Raw genomic sequence first — 13,448 nt, forward strand, 5'->3', positions numbered from 1 at the left:
CTTGTGGGGCGTCCGCGCTCGCCGGCGGCCGCTCCAGGGGCGGCACCCGGGCGGGACGGGGGAACCCGGCCTGGCTGCAGCCTCCTCGGCGGGGCCGCTGTCGCCGGGACGCCGTGACTCCCCGTGGCTGCTCCCGCCGCTGGGCCGTGCGCTCCCCCCCTCCTCACCGCCCCTCTCCCCCTTCCCTCCTCCTCCTCGTCCTCTGGGAGCCTTGCCTCCCCTGCACACCTGCCTCGCCATTTGTCGGCGGCTTTGCTAGGAGGGGAGAATTTTCCCTCGGTCCCTTGCAGCATCCCTCCCCGGCACACACACACACACTCACACACACAGACACACGCACACGCACACAGACAGCGGCACCGCGCTGCCTGTGTATCGGCGGCCGCCGCCTCTCCGGACCCCCGAGCGCCGGCCCCGCGCTCCCCGCCGCCGCGGGGCGTCCTCCGCCTGCTGCAGCGCCGCCGGACCCGGCAGCCGCCGAAGGGGGGCGGCGGTGGCGGCGGCGGCTCCCGCTGCTCCGCGGCCCCGCACTGGCAGCCGGTAGGTACGGCGGTCCCGCGGTGGTAGCCCTGCCCGGGTGGCTCCCGGCGCAGGAAGCGCTGCAGGGAGACGGGGCGGGCGGGCAGGGAGGAGAGGGCGGCGGGAGCAGGCGCTGCCCCGGCCCCGCCGCAGCCCCGCCGGCAGCGGCCGCCTCGCCCGGCTCCGGCTCCGGCCCCGGCTCCAGCTCCGGCTCCGGTCGCTCGGCGCCGCGGGGCTGTGCGCCGCCCCCGCCGCTGCCCGCCGCACCCCCGGGCACTGGCTCTCCCCCGGTGAGTCAGAAAGTTTGCTCTCCTGGGCGCCAGCTTTTTGTTGTTGTTTGGGGTCCGCCTGTTTAGGGTGGGTTTTTATTTTCCCCTTCCCGCTAGCGGGCTATTTATTTATTTATTTATTTAGATTTTTCCTTTTTTTTTTTTTTTTTTTTTTTTTTTTTTAATTGCAGTTGCTGCTGCAGCGGCGGGAAGGACGGGGCTCTGTCTCCTGCCGCTGCCCCCGCCGGGCACAGCCCCGCAGCCTCCCCCGGCGCACGGGCGTAGGCGGGCGGGCAGCGCACTCTGGGCAGCCGGGGTCGGACGCCGGGGTCCCTCCCGCTTGCGAACCCTGCTCTCCCCGCGAGAATTAAGTGGCTGCGGCTGCCAGGACCCCGGCAGCCGCCCCAGCAGTTTGCAGAACAGTTTTTGGTGGCGAGCTCAGGAGGTGACTGTCCCATCCCTCTCCTCGTCTTTCTCTCCCTTCCTTGTGTGAGTGCTTTAAAACAGGTTTCAGCGAAGCTGTAGGTGACAGGATCTCGTTGTGCGAGCGGTGGGGAACAGGGGGAGCGCTGGGCACCGTTTTGTCGCTAGCCCTGTTACCCTGTTGTTGTAGTGGGTTACCAGCTGGGGAACAGCCGAATCCTACCCTGGCGAGGAGCGGGATTGGTCGTGGGTCGTGTCCATCTCTCCATCTCTTGTTGCTTTGATCTGATCTCTAGAAGTAGCTTGCTGTTGTCTGGGTGAGAAGCTGCTGCATTTCACTCTCTTATTCTTTAATTCTAAATTTGTTTTGGGCGAGGACTCCAGGTTTCTGAAAGGAAGGTTAGAGGCTGAATAAATCCATCTCTGGCAGGAGAGACAAGAAGCTCTCAGATGCTTCCTGAGAATTGTGTGTCTTCTATGTTGTGTGTTATTACTTTTTATTTATTTATTTATTTATTTATCAATCACTGGAAGTTCTGCTGTAATATGTCAAAAGCTTTGATGTCCTTTGCAATGTACCTCATTCATTTTTTTCCTCAAATGTAAAATAGAACGATAAAATGCGTAGACATTAATAAATAAGTTGAAAGGACTTTGAAATAGTGCATGTTGTACATGGTGTGAAATTGCAGATATACATAAAAGAGTAATAATTACTCTGCAGGTTTTATTTAAAATCTTTTCTTCTGGGGCTTTGTGCTGAAGTCTCTTCATCTGACTCTCAGCTTTTAAGTATGATTGTTTTCTGCTGTTGAGGTCTCCGGTCATGTTATGGGGATTCCTTGATAGGCACCCACATTTATTTGGTTGTAATAATCTTTTAATCTCTCATTTTACAAAGATTTGCTACTGTAAAAATACATGAGATTTGTTATTGTGGCTTTCAATTTTAGATATATTTTCCTGATGCTTTTATTTATTTATTTACTTACCATTTTATTTATATATTTATGTTACAACCGAAGGGGGGAGGGGAAGAAAGAGAGTAAGGAATCGCCTCTGACTCTTCTGTCCATCTGAATGTGCAAAAAATGATTACATAAATAAATTAACGCACTTAAACAACCCTGAGCTGAATTCCAAGAACAAAAATGACTCCGGTGTGTGTGCTCACCCACACCAGGCGTTCTGCAGCATGTGGTATTTACAGAACTTGCAGCGTACAGTAGCTCTTGAGTAGTAAGAGAACGTTTTGTATCCTCAGAAGCAAGAGAGTCTTTGACAAGCCGGCAAAACTGTAGATACAGTTGAGGAACGCTGATACATGTGCGAGTGCGTGTGTATATAAATATCACCAGACTGCTTAAGTTCATTTTTCCTCAGGATAGTTTCTCTTCCTCAACCTGGAATATACACATCCCTTCCCCTGAATTTTGAAGCATTTTTCACTCTTCCTCTCTGTGTGCATTCGTTTTAATGTTAGCCTTAATCTCTTTGTAAAATATAAAATAATCTAGTAACAGATTTAGAAGAGTCTATTGCCAGGCAAACCAGGCAATAGATCATGAAATCAGACAATAGTATTTTGTTTCCTAGCAACCCCCTACTGCGAACAGAAAACAAAACGATGGTGGATGCTTCTACATCATGATAGCTCTATGTTGAAACATCCAAGTAGTAGGTAGAGAGTGGCTAATTGCGCTATGAGATTTGCTCCTGTTCATGTCAGCTGCTTTGTTAATATTTTCCTTTTGTAAGAAAGGGATTTGCCAGGGTAAATGCAGTTAAATAGTTAAAATTTCACTATGCTCTCTCAGCTTATTAACAATGTCTGTTAGAATGAAGTGGGCACAAAATTAAGTAGTAAGTCTAGAATTTTTGCCAATAGGAGTAATTTGAAATACTCTATGCTAATTGCTGGACTATTTCTAAATCTGTGCTATTACAGACCCTTGAAAATCAGATTTATCATCTCCTGTATCCAGTATGCAGTACCTTTTTGGACTTCGTCTCATTAATCATCCTTTAGGTTTGTGTTTTAAAACTACATTTGGTGGAATGTATCAAAAGAAAAATCCTTTGCTGCTCACAGGAATGTGAAGTAAAATGCTTAGTGCTGCTTTGCAATGTTTACGTTCTTGGCACCTGGTTCACCCCTTCAAAAGAGCCAGAGCTGTCCCAGTGCAGAGGGATCAGGTCCTAAGGCAGGATCTTTCTAAAAGTGCTTTTGACAATGCAGTAATTCCCTTGGTTTAAGTGTCTGGGCATTGAAATGGCACCTCAATCCTGAACCAGTCTCAGATGCACTTTGTGCACTGCCATCTATCTGAAAAAAATCCATTAGTGCAAGGTGTGGATTTAAGCTGGGATCTTTGCTCGCTACCTGTCAAGTCGTAGACTCTTGGCAGGTGTTGGTGCTTCGGAGGCTGCTGGAGATGCTGAAATGCAGCAGGGAAAGAAAACTGCAGTCCGCACACATGAGTAGCTGTATGTACAATGTATCAGAGGAGTTTCTAGGCTATTGCCTCTTTGCCAACTTTCTTTTCTCTGTAGGAGAGAGTAGCAGAAAGTTGCCCATGGAGTTTTACCTGCAAGTCTTCTGCTACCCAGCAGTATTTACAACGGTCACACTGTAAATAAAAACAGGGGTAGTTTTCCTATTGGTTCCACCAGTGAATCTGTGAAAGTGAAGGTATTCTTTCCATCTGGGAAACTATAAAATCACAATAAAAATTTGCTGGGGGGCAGATGACGAACTTAACCGTATATGCATTATTAAACAACAGTATTTGTGCTAGGCATGGGAATGGCATTCTCTGAGTGACTTTGGGGTTCATGATGATATTTAACAGATCCAATATGCAGTCATGTACAATTTATTTGTATTGCCTATAGGTATTTTTCTGGTTCGAGTATTGAGGTACAAAAGTGATAGAACAGATACCACATCTGTAAAAGAAGTGGAAGTGGAGTGGTCAGAGAATGTTATAATTCTCATAAATATCAATGAGCAGCTACTTTCTTGATTGTATTTGAAATCACGCATTTTAGTGTCATAGCATGTGTGGATGGTTTAGTTTAGAACATGTTAATTGAATTTTGGAAGGCTTTATGGATTGAGGGGAAGCAGTTATTTTCCAATTTTTCTTCTCCATTTCTTTCTCAAATGGCACGCCTCCCAAACCTCAAATCTTACAATTAGGTAGTTCACAGATTAAGCTTGGTATGGCTGCCTAATTGCAGTCCCCACTTAGCCTCTGCCTGTGTTTACCAGGCAGCAGAATGAAGGAAGGCAAAGAAAACAAAAAGTACAAACAAAAAACAAAGGGGAGAGAAAGGCCGTGAAGTATTCTGTGTGTAAACAATGGAAGACATTTGGAAGTGATTTTAAATACTGTCCACGAAATTCCTGTTATGCCAACTGCATTCATTGCTGGTGATGAATGTAAAAGCTTACATCTGTTGGCATGTGAGTTGGTGGCTGATGGAAATAACCAACTCATGACCAAAACTAAAGACTAGTACCTTATTCTCCCTTCTCCCCATTAAAAATCCCTATTTTGAGGAACAGTGAGTTAAGTCCATTGCATTTAAATTATTTTGGTAGACATATATTAAGAAATGGGCAGCCTTGCTCTCTCCGTTTAACTGCACAATGGTGGTAGCAGCTAATGAGCTGACAGGGAACGTGCAGCATATCTTACTGAGATTCACGTACTTTTTCAATTTTTCAAAGGGCTTTTTAAAAATCATTTTTCAAGAGGGAACTGCAGCAACAAGAATGTAGAGTTACTTACTGCATGTTCAAATCCTATAGACTTAATGGTTTCTCTACTCTTGCATATTTACTTAGGTATTTATCTCCTATTCTAACTTGAAGAAAGGAACAAAAGCATGATGTCAATTTTAGACTCTATTGAAGCTTCATTTTTAAATCCTGTAACATCAAAGCATTAAGCTGTCAATTTTTGCCAAATATGGAAAATAAACCATCCAAGTGATTACAGAAACTGAGAATTTGGTTCAGCAAAGCACTGACGTGCCTAACTTTTGTTTTTTTGTTTGTTTGTTTAAAACATATGCTTAAGCTCGTATCTGCTTGCTGAGATCAACTGAATTTAAGCATGTTAGGCATCTAATTAAATGCTTTGTTAAATAGGGGCCTTGAGCTTTGAAACCAGCATCTTTGCTTTCGAGTAAACAGAACTTAAGGAGAATTCCGAAAGGATAGTAGAGTGAAGGGAACAAATTTAGGGAAAGGCAAGTTCATAGGAGTCTCAAATTGGGAACGTACTGATGGGTAATAGCAATGCTGGAAGGGATCTAGAATTAAGACCCAGCAGGAATTAATACATGAGTCTGTAGTGTAACTTGATTACAGAACAGCACGGTTTGTGGTTAAGCTGACAAGAAAAAGGTACCGTGTCCATGAACAAAGAGGTGGGATTCCCTTTTTAGAAGAATCTGCTATGAACACATCTGAAAACTCTGAATATTGTACCAACAGGAAGATATTTACAGTTTGAATGAAGCTTAGAGAGAGCAACATAATACTTGAGGCTCTGGAGGAACTAGATGAAGGGAAATATTAAAAAATAGACATATTTCTAGGCTGGCACTGAATGCGGGAAGATAAGTTAACTATATGTAGATATTTGAAATATATTGTAATAAAAGGAATCTGGGAGGTGTGTGTGGGGGTGTCTTTATGTGGGAGAATACCTAGGAATAAATCGAGAAATCAAGGAAATAAAAGTTTAAGATGAATTCTGGGCAAAAACTTAATGACAGAAAAATGTGTTGGAGCCTATACTAGTCCAGGTGTAGTGAGAGACCCCCATCCCTCTTCAGAAATCTAAAATAAGAGTAGGCAAGTCACTAGCAAATGTAATGAAGGAGGCAATTCTGTGTTTTCCAGGAGACAGAGTACAAGATGTAGCAGCCCTTTTTCATGTCTCTGTTTCACTCTAGCTTTAGCTGAAGGTTACAAGAGAAACTAGGTCAGATATTGGGTCAGCTTTTCTCAACCTGGAGTGTTCGTGCTTTGGTCAAGCAGCTTCCAGTGAGAAGACAGTTGGGTTTGATGCTTTTACAAATGCATAAATCAGGACAGGGCCATCCGATGGGCTCAGGTTTTGCTGATGCTGGGATGGTGGATGTGCAAGGATTGGCTACAGTAGATTTTTTTTTTTTTTAATTTTTATTTTTTATTTGTTTGTTTTCCCTTTTGAAAACAACGAGCATCCTGGGGTGTTGTAAAGGGCACAGAGGTGACAGCTTCTTGTTTGTTGACAGTTTCTGCAGCATTTTCTTTCATCACCTAAGGGTACTTACTGCTGTCAGGTAGCAGTGATGGATAGTGAGTACTACTGCTTCCTTCCAGTGCCCACATCATGATGCCCTGAACTCGTAGCAACTGTCCCCTGTGATCTGGCTGGTCTGTGTGTGGTGTGAGTCCTGATGACTCAGTGACATGGTTTTGGGAAGAGGCTGAGACATGTGGATGACCTTTCCCAAGGTGCGTTACTCCCTCATTTATTCAGGCTGGGAGACAGCTCAGCCAGGGAAGATGCAGATTCAATGTGTAGTGGCAGTTTCCTTGAGGAGCTCTTCCCTGGAATGATGATATTACATAGGTTTCTTGCAATTCGTTTTGCTTGAAGAATGTAATCAGGAAAAAAAAAAAATCATCGTGCAGACTTGATATCATCCAGGAACGTTTTCCAACAGCCATGGCAGTTGCAGAGGAGGAGGTAAATTTCTGTTTGCCATGCTTTGTGAATACCTGACAGCCAACTATTTAAATAAGGCCTATTTTGGTAGCCACAAGGTAAGAACAAGTAATTCAGAATAACTCTTCCTTGTGCGATATGATTAAAACTGGGATCTTGAAGGAGTACCACACACAGGTGAAAGCTGGTCTGAGGTGGAGCTTCTTGGTGAGGTTGACCTTTGGTTTAAGTACTTGATGGTGCAAGAAAGGGTTGTTTTGAAATTGTAAAAGAGAAGTTTAGGTTTCATCTAGGTTTTCTGTATGCATAATAAGATAGAAAAAGTGGGTCTATTAAAAACCAGTAGGCTCCAAATACACCCCAAGTGACTGCTTAAAACCAAAAACTCTGATGGGTATGCCAGATTCAGCCCTTGCTGGAGTTCGTCTCTAGGGACTGGTTGATAATGTTGGTGATAGAGATCAGAGAGGAGGTTGAGTGAAGCTGGGTGAAGGTTGTTTTTTTCAGCAGAACATGAAGATTTAGGCTGAAATTGTTGTCAATGCATTGCTGATGTTAGAGGGACAGTTAGTTGATGGGTAGATGGTTTGTTGATGGATGGATAAGGTAGATAAAAGGAACCCATACAACTGAGTGGATCAAGCTCAGTAGTTGCTGGCAATGAAATTGGGTAGATTGGTTTATATTTAGCATTACTTTTGTATGTTAATAGCGCTTTTCTGTATGTGTTTAAGATCAGAGTTGTTGGATGGAATCCTTTAGACTGAAAGATACTGTGTGTGAGATAGGAGGGAGAAGCTAGGCCAACAACAATCTTAATTACAATTTGTTTTTCTTAATAGATTTTTAAATATTTTTAGAGTTAAGTTAAATGAGGATGTGAACCATTCTTTTTTATACAGGTATTTTAAATATAGTGTTAGCATTTCGGATGTGGGGTTTGGTCTACTAGATCTCATCAACATACGGTGAGGAACAGTCCCTCCCTGGACAAAGTGGATAACATACAACTATTTTGGTATGACACACTGGCTTTATGTAGATTTTAAGGGGGTCTGTGCCCTACATACAGCGTAAAAATTCATCAGGATGTAGCAGCTCTCACTGGGGTACAATACAGTGAGAGTTTAACAGTATATTTTACAACTCTGTTTAGACTTACCCATACCTGCTAAGAAGCATTTTGCCAGAAAAGCAAAGAAGGCATAAAATAGAAGTAGCTGATAAAGGCGTGGAGTGAACTTAGGGAGGTGGAACGCAATGATGAGAATGAGAGCGTGATCTTAGGACGGGTGCTGGTACTCATGCCCTTATGAGGAGAGTCAGGAAGACTTTCAGCGATGACAAGTAAGTTTGTTTCATCTGAAAGTAGCAGATTGCTTCCTAATATTTTGCTGCTCTGACATTCTGTGAAATTGTGTTATATCCTAATTCAGTTGCTCCTCTGCATATAGAATAAGAGCTTGCTATTTTCTACCAAGCGAAGCGGTTCCTTCTCATTCCACAGTGATAGTGGCCTGTATTTTGGTGGCAGAGATCCACATACTAATTTCTTCTGATGACTTATGATGGATGTTGGCATTACTTCAACATTGACTCAGAAGAAAGAATTGCATTTACCAAATAAGTGATCCACTTAGTTTATTGAGAGTTTTCCTTGGAGGTGTGACCCTTGCTTAGCAGTGAAAGCTGCGGAGATCACAACTCAGGCTAATAGAGATAGATGCATCAAAAAAGTGTGTGTTTATGTTCCATTGCTGGCTGATACAGATGATGGGAACCTGGATCTAAACAAGCACTCTGTGTGGATTTACTAGCTGCAAATAGGTGGTCTGTTCATGCATCCTCGTGCCTCCACCGCACCTGCACATCTGGCTTCCACCGTCTTCATGCAGAGCATAAACAGAGTTGTCGGTGGCAGGCTGTTATGTGTGAAAGCCAAAGACTTAAAAGTCCTGGAAAGTATGTTTGATTTAGAATCTTTCTGTTGCCTTTCCATTAGCTGCCCTAAAATGAACATCTCTTAGATTAACTTGATTTCAGCAAATGAAGGCACCCTTGGCCAGTTGCTTGGTTCAACATTATTAATATCTTAACAGTAAGCAGAAACACTGTTTATGCTGATGGCTGTTTTTCTGCAATGTAATCTCCCATTTTGTACGAACCAGATAGCCATTACCATTTTATTTCATTGACAGCCTGTGAGAGAACGTGCATTTCCAGTCCCTAGAGGGAGCTGGGCTAAACTTGAGCTGATGCACTCCAAGTGACGGGCTTGGTGTACTGCTGCCAATCTACTTAGCTATCCAGTTTCTTGCCAATTCTGTAAGGTTAATACTATTACAGAAAAAACATGTGAAACCAGGTGCTGTGCGTGTATCATTAGTTGGGTTTTGCAGTTTTATTTTTCATGATGCATTTGTTTAACTTGTGTATCATTTTACAGAACATACGTAATGTGTAGTTTATGTTGTTTTTTTGTTTTTTTTTATAAATAGAAGGTGTCTGTAATTTCAGCCTGGGAAGGAAACTCTTAACATTTTTAAAGTAAAAGAGAAAGGCTGAAAAATTGGAATTATTTTTAAGTTTCTTGGAAAATATTAAGGGAGATTATGTAACTGCATAAAGTCTCTGGGGAAAATGAAAGAGAAGGCTCACTGACAATAAAAGAACGGAGCAGCTGCTTAATGTAATCCACTCTCCATGGGTAGTGATGAGAAGGAAGAGAATGGAGAACTGTGCAGTCAAAGTAGGCTTCATTTGTTTGAATCTGGAAAGAGGCAGCGCATCTGACAGGGCAGCTTTGTGTAAGGTCAGCTTGCTAGTCCCTCACCTTAGTTTACCTTTTCCATTATAACAAAGTTGATTCTGTGCGGTACTATATACTACAAATAAAACAGAAATGATAAAAGCAATAATTTTCAGGGTCATCTTGCCCAAGAACAAATGGAGTAGTGTGAAGCAAGCGAGTCAACCCACTGTAATCAAACAATTCTTCTGTACCTAAAGTATAAATGTTACCCGAGTAGCTAGACAGAAAAGTCTAGTGGTCATCTTGAAATCGTGCAGAAAATCCATTTCTTTCGGTTCTTCAATGTCAGATGAGCTGTCAGATGAAGCTGAGTATTGAATTGGAAGGAGAAGATTGAATTTGGTAATCCTGAAAATGACATGCTTTGACAACCCTGTCATCATTGAAATATGGCTGTGATGATCACTGAAGTCACTGTTCTAGTTGTTTTAGTGGCTCTTCAATGTCACTTCATTCTAGAGGAATCAGTTTGTCTTTGTTATCAGGGAGAACAAAGAGCAATAACCACTCCTATCTTAAACACTAGGAAAACGAAGACTTCAAACTTTGTAAGAAACTTCCTTTTGCACTAACATTGCTGTCAGAATAACAAAAAATGAACAATATAGGGTGAGATGTAAGCCTGTGTGTACTGCCCTTTAACAGATATTTAAATTCACTGTTAAATGGATGAAGGAAAAGGGAAATGCAGAGCTAAAACCCCAAATCTATTATAAAATAAACAGCACTTCTATTAATGCAAGTTGGTTCAGTGGGTGTGAGAAGTGTTCAGATAGTGGCTCTAAGCATCTGTGCAAGGAGGGATGCAGACCTTTGCAATGCTCTCCGTCATGTCTCTAAGGGACGCCATGGAATGGCTCTGTGACAAGGAGGTGTTCTGTAAGTGCCTGAGGACCAAATGTAGTAGTGGCAGAAACAAACTGAAATGAGAACTTCTGAAGTAGGTTTGTCCTGATGCTGAGTTCATCTCAGTCAGTAAGAGCCATCTGTGTAATTAGGAGTTGGCTGGAAAAAAGATTTTGTGCTCCCTTCCTTCAGTTTCTCTTGGACATTCTCTAAAGAAGATCTTTATTTTTGCCTCTACTCTGTGGTTCTCAATAATGCAAGTTTATTGAAATTGAGCGTGACTTTTGTAAAAAAAAAAATAATTATATAGTAAGATACTCCTCAGAGAACCGATAATCTTAGGAAGGCAACTAGTGATGGTGTCAGGGTTTAATCTCAGCTGGCAACTAGGACCATGCAGCTACTCGCTCATCTCACCACCTGGGATGGGGGAGAGAATCGAAAGGGAAGGGAGAAGCTCATAGGTTGAGATAAGAACAGTTTAATAGGATAGGAAAAGAAGAGATTATAATAATGGTAATATGTATACAAAGTAAGTGATAAACAATGCAGTTGCTCATCACCTGGTGACACCCACCTTGTTCCTGAGCAGTGATTGCAAACTCTGGTCCCATACAGCTGATCCCAGAAGAGCGGAGACCTGGACAGCAGTTTGCACTTGAACATAATTGCACCAGTCAGTCTTGGAAAAGAGAGTACCCCAGTCTTGAACAGCTGATCCCAGAAGAAAAGACTGAGCTGGAAATCCAGCTCTAGCTATATATGGAACATGATGCTAATGGTAGGGAATAGCTCATTGACCAGCCTGGATGTCAATCTAGGTGCTGTCCTGTTATGCTCCTTCCCAACTTCTACGTGCACCTGCAGCTGGAAAGTTGAAAAAATCCTTGATCTCCTTGTCAACAGCCAAAACATCAGTAGATTCTCACATTATTTTCATACCAACTTCAAAACACAGCACAGCTACTTTGAAGAAAAAATTAACTGTACCAGGCAAAGGCATGGGAAGTTCAATGTGTTATTATATTGTTCTCATACTGAATCCAAAACAGAAGATTGTGCTAGCTACTAAAAAGAAAAGATTCTAACTAGTATGAAGAAAATTAACTCGATCCCAGCAAAACCAACACAAACAGTTTCAGAAAGATTTTGATCAGCTACAGCCTGATGACACTTCCTTTCAAGTCGAAACTTTCTTCCCCTAGCTTGCAAATAAATTACACCTAATATTTGAGAAAAATATTGAAGGAGGCCTCAGCATCTGTAGGAGCTGAATTACAAGATTAATGCTTTGATTGAAGAGGAAGAACAGGAAGAAGTCTGACATATGAGGAAAAAAATCTGCAATGCCCACAGTCAGTAAAAGTATTAGGCTGAGTATTTTGCAAGAAATAACAAGTTTAGGATTTTTTTTCTAGTTGCAAGGATGCAGAAGGGTCCTAGAATGGATTGTGGGCCTTTACCAGTTGAAGTCTTCAAGAACACAGTAAATATAGCTGTGTTGTCTTTACGTAACACAACTGATCCTGTTGTTTAGTTGTTTCCAGCTCTACTTGTCTGTGATTCTCACCAAACCTTACAGTGAGTGGGATAAAGGAAATGGGACAGTCAGAAGGAGTGTGGTTTCATAACTTAAACTGAAATCCAGATGATCAGTCTGTTAGCCTGGTTCGTGTCACAACAGTGGAAAATGTAGCCATCAAGTTATAGGAGACACTGGCTGTTGAACATGGCTGTTTCAGCCTTGAAAATATTTTCTTCCCTGCTCAACCCAATGTGGAGCATTTTGACATGTTACACTGTTAGGCTTGAAACATTTGATAAATTCACTTTTTCACACATGATCCCTTGCTAAAGCAACTTCAGGTTCAGGACTGACTGTTGCAGAATCATCATAAAGCACAGGTAGAGAGAAAATTAATCTGTCTTCAATAAACTCACGTAGATACATCCCAAGTTGTTAAAGCACAACTAAAAATAGACTAAAAGGATGGTAGGCCAGACTGTTTAGAGACTTGAGATTCAGCTATGACATTTTTGTGTATCTTATTTAGAACTGCATGCTTTTGGTTTTGGACCACATTGGAGGAATAATCATGTTACAAAATGAATTCAGTAGTCTGTGGTTTGTGTTTTAGCTAGTAAAAACTTTACGGACTTCTTACAGTATTTCCAGTGGCTGTCTTTGGGCAGAGGAAGAAAGTTGTCTGAGTTAGGGGAAGTGTGTGGGGAAAAGAGTACTGGAGTAATGGACTCCGGTTTCTGCTTTTCTCCAGTTATTCACTCCATAGCTAGTAGCAAAAGCAGCATGTAGACCAATAGAAATAACAAAATATGTAAGGAGTACCAGAATGCAAGTTCTCTTGGCAGAGAATTTTGAAGTCTCCTAGGAAATAAATTTGTTCCTGTGCATTATGTGTCGATGGAGATTGCGTCTTTTTTACATGAGCCACTAAGATGCATGGGGCCAGATTCTGATCTCCAATGATTTAAATTTTGAGTAAGAAATATTTATAAGTTATACTACAATAACAGATTACAATCTGGTTCTTATATTGCAGGGTTTGAATATGGTTATAAAAGGGATATTCATCTTCATTTTCTAAATGTGCAGCAAGTTATCTAATTAATCCAATATTGTCTTCATTCTGGAGGAGGTTGTTTAACTTGAATTTCGTTGTCAAATACCATACAGACAAGCTCATTTGGTGGTAACATTAACTAATGATAGAGTTATCCAGATATACAGTTCTATCGTTAACTTGAATTACAGTGTAACTCCAATTGTTTTCAATAGAGAAAGACCACATTGCTGAAAGGAAGAAAGCACGCTATTTTTGCAGTCAC

At 42.1% G+C, this 13,448-nt stretch overlaps 1 protein-coding gene across 10 annotated transcripts in view; it reads left to right on the plus strand.

Annotated features, from left to right (window-relative positions):
• Positions 1 to 250: 250 nt before the first annotated feature.
• Positions 251 to 13,448, plus strand: part of ENOX1 (ecto-NOX disulfide-thiol exchanger 1) — a 362,839-nt gene continuing 349,641 nt past the window's right edge. For 2 of the 10 annotated variants that reach the window (XR_010470814.1, XM_065054489.1), the window contains exon 1: positions 251 to 540. The gene's annotated coding sequence lies outside the window, so the exon portion shown is untranslated. Of the gene's footprint in view, positions 541 to 578; positions 810 to 982; positions 1,234 to 1,261; positions 1,278 to 1,334; positions 1,529 to 13,448 lie in introns of those variants that run through there. The other 8 variants (XM_065054384.1, XM_065054431.1, XM_065054396.1 and 5 more) reach the window with 6 other exon arrangements.

Source organism: Columba livia, chromosome 1 (assembly GCF_036013475.1).
Source record: "Columba livia isolate bColLiv1 breed racing homer chromosome 1, bColLiv1.pat.W.v2, whole genome shotgun sequence".
NCBI lineage: Eukaryota > Metazoa > Chordata > Aves > Columbiformes > Columbidae > Columba > Columba livia.